Genomic DNA, 14,038 nt, shown 5'->3' with positions numbered 1-14,038 from the left:
TTAATGCTCTACTTTAAGATCCAAATAATAATAAAAAAGAATAAACACTTTTCATAAAACAAATAAGCCTCATAAATCTTTTAACTTTTCCTTAATTCTTCTCTAGAAAATACTTAAAATCCCCCATAAAAATTCATAATAAAAATCATTTAATAACACTTAAATGGATCAATTATGATAAAATTAAATTTAAAACATGGATTTACTAATTTATCTTCGGATGACGAATGTGTTATTTTTTCCTATTTTACTTAATTACGCAATTCTTTTTCACTCTTATTATATGTTCCTCGTTCAAAAACACAAGCATGAAGTTGGTTACGTTTCTGCCCTGACAAAAAGGAACAGGTGCATGAAAAACAGAACAACGACCTGAATAAGAAAAAAAAGTCTTTGAAAAAAAGTCTTTGGAAAAAAGTCAGAAGTCAGAAAGAAACCCTTCATCTAGTTCAAAACATTGAACTATTAGAGAACATGTTATTTTTAGATATAATAATTATTATTATTATCTGTTAATGTTAATATTAATAGTTAAATTGATATGAAATTATTATTTTAATTAAATTTTAAGTATCTAAAAATTTAGATTTTTTAATTGAATTTCTATTATAAAATTTTATTATATTGACTATTTTTAAATATTTCTTATTTTCATCTAATTGTTTATGTTTGATTTTGTTCTTTTGTCAATGAGATTATTTGACTATTTGGAGAACAAATAAACGAGTTAACAGGTGAATTGAAGGTGATTAAGGAGAAAAAAATATTTAAATTTAGCAGTAAGTTGAAGACGGAAAAACATATTTATAATTGTAAAAAGCAAACATCAAATTTATGAAGTATTTAAAACTTAAATAAACTTAAGTTATTTTTTAATATTTTCTTAATCTTACCTTTACTTGAACAATATCATGTTATTTTTCATTAACAAAACTCATAGTTAATGTTCAAAACATGTTAGATGTATCTCTTTGAGTTAATATTCTCTTCATGAATAATTATATTTATTTGTTCAACACTTACTTCAAATAATTTATGAAAATATTAGTCATCAACATTGAAGTTATAAAGATAAAACATCACTATAATTGTAATTTACAATTACATTATTTTTAACATCAAATAATATTCAACTAAACCATACATATATAATTGTTGCATAAATATAGAAAAGGCAACAGTTTTACAATTGATTGATAAAGAAAAAATTTATGAAAATTTGTGTATCATGTGATAGTGTGATTGATTAAATTTTTTTAAATAATAAAATATAAGATTAAAATTTTGTCACTATCATAAAATTAATTAAAAATTATTATTAATCATAACTAAATTAGATTTTGAAAATATAATAAAAATAATTTTAGTAATATATTATTAACCACAAACCTCAAACTAATTATTTAAAAACATTATTCTTGCATATAAACTATCATCCAAACAAACTAAAAAGGTGAAAAAATAATACATAGCTGGTTCCAAATCTCTTCTAACTCGTCACCACTTGTACTATCATAGAGAGTCACATTTGTGAACACCGAAACCAATTTGTAACCATTGAACAATCCATCATCAAAACCGTAACCATCAACAATTGCAGAAGAGAATCAATTATCTACTTACATAATCGATTATGATTAATTAATCACAACCATAATCAATTATAGTTCATAATACAAAACCACATAATTGATTATCTACATATTGGGTCTAGAAAACTATTGAGAGGATTGGTCTTCTCCCTTCTTGTCAGTCGGTTGTGCTACTCTTCAACCTTCTTCCTTGCTCGTCTTCGCTCAAGTCAGCAAAAGGGTTCGACACTCAGTTGTCAGAGTACTGTAGATAATCTCCTACCTGTGTTTTTGGAATATGCTCTATTTATATTACATGTGATGGACTTTCCTTATTGAATCATGTTAAGGAGTTAGACCGTGTTTATGGTTGCATTACCTAACTTCTAAACGCGGATTAGCTTTGCTGACATTGGTTGAACGTAATAAGACTTATACTATCGGTAGGCCTACTGAGAGTGGACCTTAAGTCAATTGGTCCAATGGTAAGACCAAGGCATGTCGTTGGTCATTTGATCCATACCAATACATAATCCACTAAAAATTAATTATGGGTGATGAAAAATCGATTATGTTGTTTTCTTACCACGTCAAAACTCATTTTAGTGGCGTACATTCTTATTCTCAAGCCTAATTTAGAACAATTACAATCTTGCATTTATACTGTTAAGAAATTAAAATCATTTGTACTTAAATTATAAATATGAATACAAAACTTGAAAAGTGAGACCTCGAACTACTTAGAAGTAAACATCTTCATTATTCTTGTTATCTTTTCTTAATACTCTAGACATTACCTTCATATATTAGTAAAATTAATCTCTTAACCTCTTCCATTCAAACATATGAGAGCAAAATGTTATATAAAAAATTGAAATATTTATTATAAATGTAAAATAGAATTTAAGTATTTTAAATTTTTATATTTCATGTCTATAAATTCAATAGTTTAATGTTATTTAAAGTCGAAAATAAAAGGATTTTAAACATAACTTATCAACTCTAAAATGAATAATACTTTACTTTAAATATATTATTTCAATAAACTTGAAGGCAGAATATAATAATAACGAAATTTGAAGTTGTAAAACAAATAATATCATCAAATACATAATTGATTATAAAGATGCTATCTGGACATTCTTAAAGTTGAAACATTTTAAAATTTAAACAGGATAACATATTATATATATATATATATATTAAAAAGTATTTATTTATTATAAAATTATTTTATGTACTGGGATGACCGGTCGGTCTGTTGACCCGGTCAAACTACGCAACCAGTTCCCACCTCAAGGTACGAGGTCGACCATGTGGCATATGTGGCCGACCGACACAAGATGCTCAAGTCAAAGGTTGACCCGATTAGCAAAGGCTAACCCATGGTTAGGAAACGACCTAATCCAACCCTAATCGCTAAACAACCCCCTAATCCGGCCCAACAGCAAGGGCCCATCAAGGTAATATAAATATCACGCATTCCAAGGAAGAAGGTACGTCATTATCTACAGTATTCTAACCAACCGAGTACGATACCCCACTGACTTGAGCGTTAGAGTGCCATCTACAGGTACCTCACCAGTCTGAGGAGCCGTTCGACGAAGAAGTTGGAAGGAGGAGTGTGACACAGCCGACTGAGTGGCATATGAAGACAATAGTTCTCCCAGTCCCCAAACTAGTTCGAGAACAATTGGTGCCCACCGTGGGGCCGAGGAGAGCCAGAAGAAGCCATATCAGTAGATGATATTGACCCGCAGCATGGCAAGCATGACCGAGGCAAATCAAACGGCAATGATGATGGCCCTTCAGAAGGAGCTAGTAGAGATGAAGAAGGCGCATGAGGAGGCCGCTAAGAAGAACAAGGAGGAAATCAAAAACCTCCAAGAAGAAAATAAACGAATGAAGAAGTTGGTCGAAGGGGTGTCGTCCCTCGCCATGACCAACCAGCCCGGCAAGTCTTATGCCACCGGCGCCGGCCTCCAGGCCGAGAAAGAGAAGAAACACGACTTCACTCTGAAGATGGATGGGGAATCCCATCCTAGTAAAACGGCCAACACTACCGGCATGGAGGGCCCGGATCGGCGCCATCCCTTTACTGACCGCGTCATGGATACCCCCCTGCCTGACAAATGGAAAGGCTTCAACAGGAATCGGTATGATGGGACGACCGAACCCGACGAGCACGTGGACAGTACACAACACACATGAGCCTGTACACAATGGACGACACGGTCTTTTGCCGAGTCTTCCCCACCTCCCTAAAGGGAGGGGCTCTGAGTTGGTTCACCAAACTCCCCGCAAATTCGATAGATCGTTTCAAGACCCTGATAGCAAAATTTGACGTCCAGTTTGCAACAAGCCGCCCCCACCACCTAACATCCATAGCACTAGTCGGCATTCGCCAAGAGAAGGGAGAATCCCTGAGAACGTTCATCGATCGGTTCAGCAAAACCGCTATGAGCATTCGCAACCTTAGTCCCGAGGTGGCAATGCACCACATGCTGACCGCCCTGAGACCCGGTCCGTTCGCCGATAGCCTGTGTATGCAGCCCGCAACCAACCTCGATGACCTTAGACGCCGAGCGGCAAAATTCATGCAACTAGAAGAACTCCGCGAATTCAGGAACAACGCCCGGGCCGAGGCAAGTGGAGAAAAGAAGGAGGACAAGGAACAACAAGGAAGGTCACGGACTGGCCGGGACCAGAAAAGGGACAACCGAGGACCCCGCTTCTCCCGCTACACACCTCTGAACGCTGATAGGAGCAAAATTTTGCAAGAGGCCCTAAGTGCCGAGTTGATACCACCACCCCGGAGGGCCTTGAGTCCAGAAAACGCCGATCGCAGTAAAAGGTGCCGGTACCACAAGAATACCGGACACTCCATCGAGGAATGCCAAGCCCTGAAAGACAAAATAGAAGAACTCATTCAGGTCGGACACCTCAGACGCTTTGTGCATAGTACCCGTGAAACGCGTCGTTCCCCATGCAAAGAGCAAACGCCTAGGAGAAGAGATCGAACCCTCCCGGGCTCACGAGAGGGTGATAGGCGTGGAGACCGACGAGGACGAAGAGACGACCCCCCACGAGCCGACACTCGTAGGGGTCGAGAGGTAATCAACACCATAGCCAGAGGGTTCGCTGGGAGAGGCAGCTCCAACAGCGCACCAAAAAACACTTGCGGGCCATCCACCAAGTAAACCTCGTCTCTGCCCGGCCGAGGATGTCTCCGATTACGTTCACAGATGAAGATTTCAAGGGGATAGACCCCACACATGACGACCCCATGGTGATATCGGTGGATATCGACAACTTCACAATCAAGAAAACCCTCGTGGACCAAGGAAGTTCGGTCGACATATTATACTGGAAGACCTTGAAAGCCATGAGAATCCCGGAAGAGGAAATGATGTCATACAACGACCACGTGGTCGGTTTATCTAGAAAACACGTAGGCACGAAGGGTTACATAGAACTGTACACAACGTTCGGCCTTAAAGGGACAAGCAAAACCCTTAAATCAGATACCTGATCATAAACGCCAACACGTCCTACAACATCCTCCTCGGCCGATCATCCCATTACATTTTATAAAAACAAATTAAGAATGGATTACTCAAATATGAAATGTCTAATTTTTTATTTGGTCTTTGGTCCCAATTCTATAACCTAATTATTGTTCCATCCTGAAACCCGCACGCGAGTCTATGAAGGTGGTGACATGTCAGAAAAGGTGGCTGCAAACAACAAATCACTAACTACTCACATTTTTTGTTCTTTTAATAATCTATATATGGACTAAGTCACCATATGAAACGCGTTGTTAACAAAGATTAAATTCTATTTCAAATTTTAGTCAAATTCATTTTAATCAAATTGACTCAGTATTTATTTTTCCACACATTTCAGATAGTCATTTTAAAATTTAATGTTTTCCTCATGATTTTAATTTTACTAAGAGTTTTTAATATGTTAAGAAATAATTATATTTATAAATATGTTTGATTTTAATCCCTAAATGATGTAATACTTAGGCAAATGCATAATATGACAAGTTTATTGAAATTGAAATTTTTTATTTTCTATGAGATACTGTAGTTCACGAATAAAAAATATTTTTTTATAGTAATTAACTTAAAATTATAGTAAAGGTTTGGATGGATTAAAAGTGTAAAAACTTGAAAAAAGGTTATGTATCGAAAATGTAAAACAAAACTGTTAATAACAAATCACTATATAAGATGGTTTTGTTAATTTTTTACAACAATTATGTTCAAGTCACATCAATAATAGTTTTTATATTGTTCTAAATTTTATATTGAAACGCGTATTAGAATGTGCCACTATGGAATCATAATTGAGAATAAAAAGTTGAGCAGAAGAAGGTGAAAAGATCAACATTCAACAACCTCACGTTTTGACTCATTTGGTTTCATTAATGAATATATATTGGTTAATGTATCCAAGAACAAGGTTTGGGTGGAAAATGAAACACCACACCACACAACTTCAATGGAAACATTCTTCAGTTTTTCATTGAAACTAACGTTTTGTTTTAAGAATGAACATGTTGAATTTCTGTCTTTTCAATAAAATTATATTAAAATCTCATAAAGAGAGCTTTAATCCTTTTACATAATGTTTAATCTAATTTGTTTATATTTTTTTTCTTAATGTAAAAGTGGATCGAGCAAATAATTAAGATTTTAAGAAAAGCAAATTTTAGAAACCATCTATTTAGAAAAACCAGCTATTTAAGGCCACAATACTTCTATACTTCTTCTCTTTTTTATTTCAAAATTTGAAATCTAAGAACATATAGTTCAAGAAATATTAACTACTGAAAATATCATTTTTAAGTTAAAATATAAGTTTATCAAATAATTAAAATTCTTATTTTTAAGCTTAGCTTTATAAACTTAAAATCAGGTAAACTAATATGAATTAATCAAATTTGAATCATGTTCAACCCCAAGAAAGTAAATGGTACTAAACCTTTTATTTATACTTGCAAGATACTTTATTTTTCACGGTAACTTAATCTAATTCTGACCTCTTAATTTAAAGAAACTACACCTTTAACACGAGAGAGGTATACACGGAAAATAATTTTATAGAGTTATTAGTTTGTTTTTTATATTAATATTAATATTTCTTAAAAAAAATTGAAAACTATAATAAGAATTACTCGTTTTATTTCATTTAAATAACACGATAGAAAATAAGATTACATAATACATAAATTAAGATCAATAACCATAAAAAAAAATGCATGAAAAACAATGTTAAAAATGTTTCAATGGTGTTTGTTAATCTTTGAAATCAATACCTTCTGTAGACAAATTATTGCAACATTGATCTTTCAGTCAATTCAACTACAAATGTCATCTTCCGTGTCATTCTCATAAATATAATAAAATCGAATAAAATCGAATGGAATCATTTAAAACAATATTAATCTATCATATGATATATAAAAAACAATATAAAACAACACATGAATTATGATAATGATATATCCTAAAATATTATAAAAAACATATATGAAGTGCAATTTGTTTTTGGTCAGCATATATAATGCTTATCAAATAAGATTAGTAACCTTCATTTTCTTATACTAATGTAGAAGATATATTTTAGAAGAAAATATTAGTTTTTAAAGCTATTTTATAATTTCTGTAAATTTTATATTTGTTTTCCTTATTGATTTTTATTGAATTTAATGAAAAAAAATACTTTTAAGATATTAATAATGAAAAATAATTTGATATATCAATAATAAAAAATTCAGCTAAATTGTTTCTATTAATCTGTTGATTACATTCAAATTATTAAGGACTCCAATAATAGTTAATGAAATATTAACTAAATTATGTAACAATCAATTCGATGAGATAGATAAATTAAATTAACTTTGAAATTAAAATTTCTAGAAATGTATTATTCTTTATATTTTAAAATTTTACCGCTAAAAAATATCCAATAAAGCTAAAATTAACTAATTGATTGATTTATAATGATTGTATTTATGCACTTTTTCATATTCTCACAAAAACTAACGGTAGATTAGATGTATTTAATTTCTTGTATAATGAATCTTAACTAGTTCGATACAGGTGCACATTTCTTCGGAGAAAATAATTAAATAAAGTATAATAAATAAATTATATAATATGAAAATATAAAACAATTAATTAAATTCCTATAATTAATAATGCGAGAATATAATTTTTTAAGAAATATAATGAATAAAAACTTTAATATATGATACACTAAAAATAACTTAATGTTATAAATTATAGTTAAGAAATAATCATTCCAAGTCACGAGAAACAATGAGACTTCTATAATAACTATTTAAATCATCAGGATATGAGAAATTTTTTGTGCACTTACATCATTAAAAGCGCAACATACAAATTTTGTGTCTATATACAAAGATAAAGATAGTCACGAATAACTTCTCATATGATATTTGGATGGTCCGTGAAAAGTGAGATGGAACGAGTTGAGTTGTCAAGGTTATATGAACTGAAATTAGTAACTTGTTTGTCATAAATTAACTTGAAGGGCTAACCCACCATTTTTCAATTTTTATTTTTATTTTTTTTTTGTTTTTGGATCTATTTAGTTGGTTGTAGTTATTAATATAACTTTTTGGAAAATAAGAATATAGGAAAGAGTATCAAGATTGAATCAAACTTTAATATTCTAATCAAAGAAGGTTTAATGACTACACAAATAAAGTAAATACCAACCATACTTGATCATATGATGTATAAAGAAATTAATGTAAATAAAGTTTTATATAAAACATTGACCACCACCAATTTTAATTCCAAAAGCATGAGATTCCTCTTTAAAAATGTCGAAACTAAAGAAAGGCGGGATAACGGTCTAACCCACTTCACCTCGTCCTTAGCCCACCGGATTTGCTAGTTAGATGGGTTAGGCTAATATGAACTTACAAATTCAAAAGTTTGACCCACCCTGCCTATATGAGACAGGCTGGCGAGCAGGCCCATTAGGCCTGACCTACTTTACCATCCTTATATGATATAAAGATGAGGTTGAGATTTATTTATTATCTATAATGAAATATATCAATAAAAGAAATTATCTTATCTTCAATTTAATTGGTAATAATTAATTGAAATTAAAATCGTTATTTAAAATAACAACCACATAACCCGGTTAAAACTTAGACATTTTAATAATACATTATTGGAAAACAAAATAAGTAAGATATAATGGATTAAATGATTAAATTGTTCCAATTATGTTTCAAGAAACATCCCAAAACAAAATAATTGATTAAGCTTCTTTAAAAATGTTTCTATAAATTGTTTACGAGGTTGTCTAAGAAAAATATTAATTATTTTCAATACTACTCATTTCATACATCCAATAAACTCTTAAGCTTAAAACTTTTTGTGTTCATAACTTTTAAGAAAAGTTCTAAATCAAGGTATATGTGATGAAGTTGCTCTCTTATTTTGTGTTTTGAATTTCAAAAATCAATCACAAATAAGTGATACTATTCCGATTACTTTAGGCATTCTTTAATATGTCTTGTAAGGCATATTTTTTAAAGTACTGTTCTACATATTAGTAATCTCTTAAGGGTTTCTGAAGGGATTTTAGATTCATATCTTACTTGATTATATTTGTTATATGTGCAATGTGGTTGTTATATGAGACTTGTAAGATAATAAAAAAAAATCAATCTAAAGTTAAGCTGAACCATGCTGGATGTAGAATCAATTTGATTCGAATATATAAGTCTAAAATTATCTTATTGCACTTTCTTTTTCTTTCTCTTATCTTTAGTATTTATTGTTTGTTTTATTTTTTTTTTCAAAACCCCCATCTTTTAATTTAATTGTTTCAAGATTTTTTTTTCAAAATTTGTTAATAAATAAATCTTGATATTGTACAATTTTATTTTGTTTACAATCAAATTGATTAGTGAAACCTTAATAGTTCTTAAAGAAGAATAAAATGTAGCTCATGTTGAGTAAATATATAGAAATCAAGTTTCTCTTTGCGAAAAACTTCTTACAAATTGTTAACTAGTAGATGATTCTCCTCGGATTGTTTATTCTATATCTTCTTTCAAAAATCTTTCAAAGCATTTTGAAGCTTTACTCAATCCTCTTGCTAAGTTAATATGATATTTTCACTTGTATCAAAATTAACCTCATAAGGTTAATTCTTTGAGGAACTAAAGAAAAATACCGAACATTGTTATTAATAATGAATGACAAGTATTACAGTCAAAATATGTTAACAACAAGTTATAAAAAAATTACCTCTATTCAAAAGTGAAAAGTTCAACAATTGAAAACAACACATGATAGTATTATTTAAGTTTTGACATATAAATATGACATCCAAATTACATTGACCTTTAATATAATGATTTTTCATTTTATTATTAATTTAAATTATTTTAAGTGTGTATTTTTTACTTAATTGATAATGAATTTATATATATATATATATATATATATATATATATATTATATAAAGAATGGATACAAATGATGGTAACATTATTAAATACACAAAATATAGCATATTAAAGAAACAAATTATTATTAGATGCAAAAATTATATAGTTATTCGACATAAAACAATAAGATTATTTGTCATAAGAGATATATCCTAAAACATATTGGCAATATTTTCATAATTACAACTAAAAAAATATATCTAATAAGAATAAAACATTTGTCTCTCTAAAAAGTCAACAAAAGATAAGTTAAAATTCCTATTGATAACGAGTCCACTACATCATCACTCAAACTCTAATCAATATATTAATCCTTAATAATTGTAGTGTAGCCAGTTTGACCATTAGACAATTGAGATAAGTGTCCATAATAAGAAGAGGCATACAAACTACACCAACCATTACTTATTCTCCATAATAGATGATAAAGCAGGGAGTTCATAGTGAACTAGAACAAGATGGTGTTTCTTCTAAGGTAGATTGAAAAAGTCTATTATAAAAGAAATTTCATAATCAATAAATGGGTTAGGAACTAATTGATCTTGATACAGATATAAAAAAATTATCAAAAGAACCATTAAATCCAATTTATCATCCTCTATAGGTGGAAGATGTGATACATAATTAACTCTAATGTATCTGAGATGTGCTAGTGAAGCCAATGAGGTATGGACATTAATAGTAGTAATAGACATAAATATATACGAAGATAAAAGGTAATAGTAAATATGTATTAAGTTCAAAGATGAAATCATATACTCATTCTCCAAATGGATTATTGATGATTTTTCTTTACGACAAGTATACCGATGAACATATATTTATTCATACTTAATAGCTTTAATCATAAATTATTGGACTATAATAATAAATAAATTCATTGTTTTAAATAATATTCATATAATTGGGTTTATTTAAGCCTTAATTATTATTTTTGTTAATTTTATGTTTTTAAAGTAGATGGTTAGAAGGAAGTGTCTCCCTTTGTGAATGAGCCAAATATCCAAAAGTCTAAGTTGTTTCTTTGAATCAAAACAAAAAAACAAAATCTGAGGAGAAGAAGGAGGAAATAAAAGCCACAATATCTAAGAAACCGAATTTGAACCAAATATTCTACAAAATACAAGAATTATAGAAAATTGGAAACGGTTAAAAAATCTAAACTACAATATTTTTCCAAGATCCTTTGAGTAGAAAAATCTATAAAAGGACACCAACATCAAGTAGTAAGAGGGGAGCTTCATAGGGTTTTCTTAGTTTCTTTTCTTCTTTGTAATTCTTTTGCTTTATTTCCGCATGGAAGGCTAAATCTTTTTGGTTGGTTCTTTAATACTTCCCCATTGAGTTTTGAAGTTTTGATCAATAAAAGTTATATTTTTTTATTTCTCTATAGCAGTTGTTTTAATATTCTAATCTTCTTGAAAGATGGTTTTTGTGAGATGTTGTACTTGAACGCATGATTGAGAATCTTCTTTATCTTAAACTTTGGTTTCTTAGTTAATTCTCACCATTATATTAACATCTCTTTAATATTAGACAAGTCTACATTGGAATTATTTTAATTTGACACCAAAACGACAACTATCAAATTTGGTGTCGTTGCCGAAAAATCCAATTTGAATTTGGTTATTAGGTCTTTTTTATCGGCATAATTTTTTTATTTTCCTAATTTTATTTTCTGCATATTTAACTAGTGTTTTCTTCTTATTAGTTTTTATTTATTTAGTATAGCCTAAAAAAACTTAAAAAATAAACTAAAAGATAAAAAAAATCTAATATTCAGGATACTATTTTCTTATTTTATTTTATCTCCTTATATCTCTTATCTTTATCTTTTGATTTGTTTTTATTTTATTTTATCTCCTATCTTTATCTTGTTTTGAGTTGTTTTTATTTTATTTCTTTATATCTTTATATATTTTACCTTAATCTTATTTTGATTTCCTTTATTTAATATCTTTTTTTGTTTTTTTAGTTATTATTATTTTTTTGCCATTCTTTATTTATCTATTTATTGTTTCTATTTTTATTTTCTATATTTTTTTTTGCATTTTTTCTCTAATTTTTGTTTAAGTATTAAGTGTAGCATTTGCATTAGTTTTATATAAAGGATTTTGCATTTAGGGTAGACACTTCAATTGCTACTCTTTGATTTTTTTTATTGAAAGCAATTCAGGGAAAATTTTGGATAGGAAAGACTTGGTTTTTAAGTTTGTCCATATGTGACTCACCTCTCTTTCATGGAATTGGCTTGGGTTGTTTCTTAAAAAAAAGATTTTTCTTTGAGGAGTCTAATAGGTATTAGTGTCCATTCATATTAGGGATTTCATTGGTGCATGACTAGGTCAAATTCATTACATTCATACTTCTCTTGAAAGACATGTCTAGTGATACAAAATCTTCTAGTTCATTGTCAACTGTTGTTGTAAATCCTAATTTTGAAATTATGGACGAACGAACCCTCAGAGAACTTGTTGCTCCAGATGTTTCCATCCAAACTATGTGTATCCAATACCCAAATCTGGATGTGCAATGTGAGCTTAAATATGGTTTGATATACTTGCTACCTAAAATTCATGGCCTTGCAGGTGAAGACCCACATAAACATCTTAAGGAGTTCCATATAGTGTGCACCACCATGAGGCCAGTCGGGGTCTCAGAGGAGTACATAAAGCTTAAAGTGTTATCTTTTCAATGAGAGCAAAAACATTCCTTCCCATAAGGAGTCTTAAAGGGAACGAAAAGGTAAACATGGGAAGAAATGTTTATTCTCTCATTGAAAAGGGAACACTTTAAGCTTGATGTGCTCCTTTGAGACCCCAACTGACCTCATGACGGTACACACTATATGGAACTCCTTAAGATGTTTATATGAGTCTTCACCTGCAAAGCCATGAAATTTAGGCAACAAGTGTATCAAACCTGATTTAAGCTCACATTGCACATCCAAATTTGGGTATTGGATACACATAGTTTGGATGGAAACATTTGGAGAACAAGTTCTGCCCACCACCAACTCATCACTTAAGCATTCAACCCAACGTTTGAGCGTCCCAGATATCAAATATCGCTTTAACATTTATTCTAACACTTGATCAATAAGTGTCAAAAGGAGAGAATTTGGTCTTAGTCTCCTCTTCACTCAAACCCTTCAAGCTATGACTTAGACACACCAATCTCAATTGTACTTATAATTTATTCCAACCTAAAAATATAAATATGTATCTTTACAATTATATATATATATATATATATCACTTGTACAATAATGAATTTCACACACAATTAATAATCAAACCATTTTATAGATATAATTATTAACTCTCTTACCTTAAAAGGGAAAATTTGGCTACTAACAAAGGTTTCCTTCAACCACTTTCAACAACTAAAAACAGTTAAGATAATCTACCAAATCAAACACTAACCACACATTCTCTTGAGCCAACCATCCAAATGAAGAGAAAATAAGAATTAAAACATAAGCAAGAAACAATTTACTCATCAAGACTAAGAACTTATTGGTCATTCAACTTTTATTCTTCCGGCTCCTTATCAGAATCTTCTATTACTTTAGAAAGAATATAGAGAAATGAGTTTTAAATAGAAATAACCTTCACAATAATAAAAAATAAACGATTAACTTGCATTTATAATTTTTTATTCATTCAAAATCTATCTCTAACTGAAACCCGGATGTTACAAATTACGGCTAGTCTTAAAAGATAAACAAAAAATACAATTCAACTAATTAAAAATTAAATTGTTTTCACAGTCAATAAATAGTCCAGTTTAGTGAATAAATTGGAAGATATATGAGAAAAATAAAAGAAGATAAATTTGAGAAAAAAAATCAGAATTAATATATTTATTTTAAAAGAAATTATATAAAGGTAAAAATAATACTCAACTCAACTTTTATTTTAAGGAAAAATAATTCGTAAAAAAATTACTT

The sequence above is a fragment of the Phaseolus vulgaris genome, chromosome 2 (genome assembly GCF_000499845.2).
Source record: "Phaseolus vulgaris cultivar G19833 chromosome 2, P. vulgaris v2.0, whole genome shotgun sequence".
Lineage (NCBI taxonomy): Eukaryota > Viridiplantae > Streptophyta > Magnoliopsida > Fabales > Fabaceae > Phaseolus > Phaseolus vulgaris.
This window is presented reverse-complemented; position numbering follows the sequence as displayed.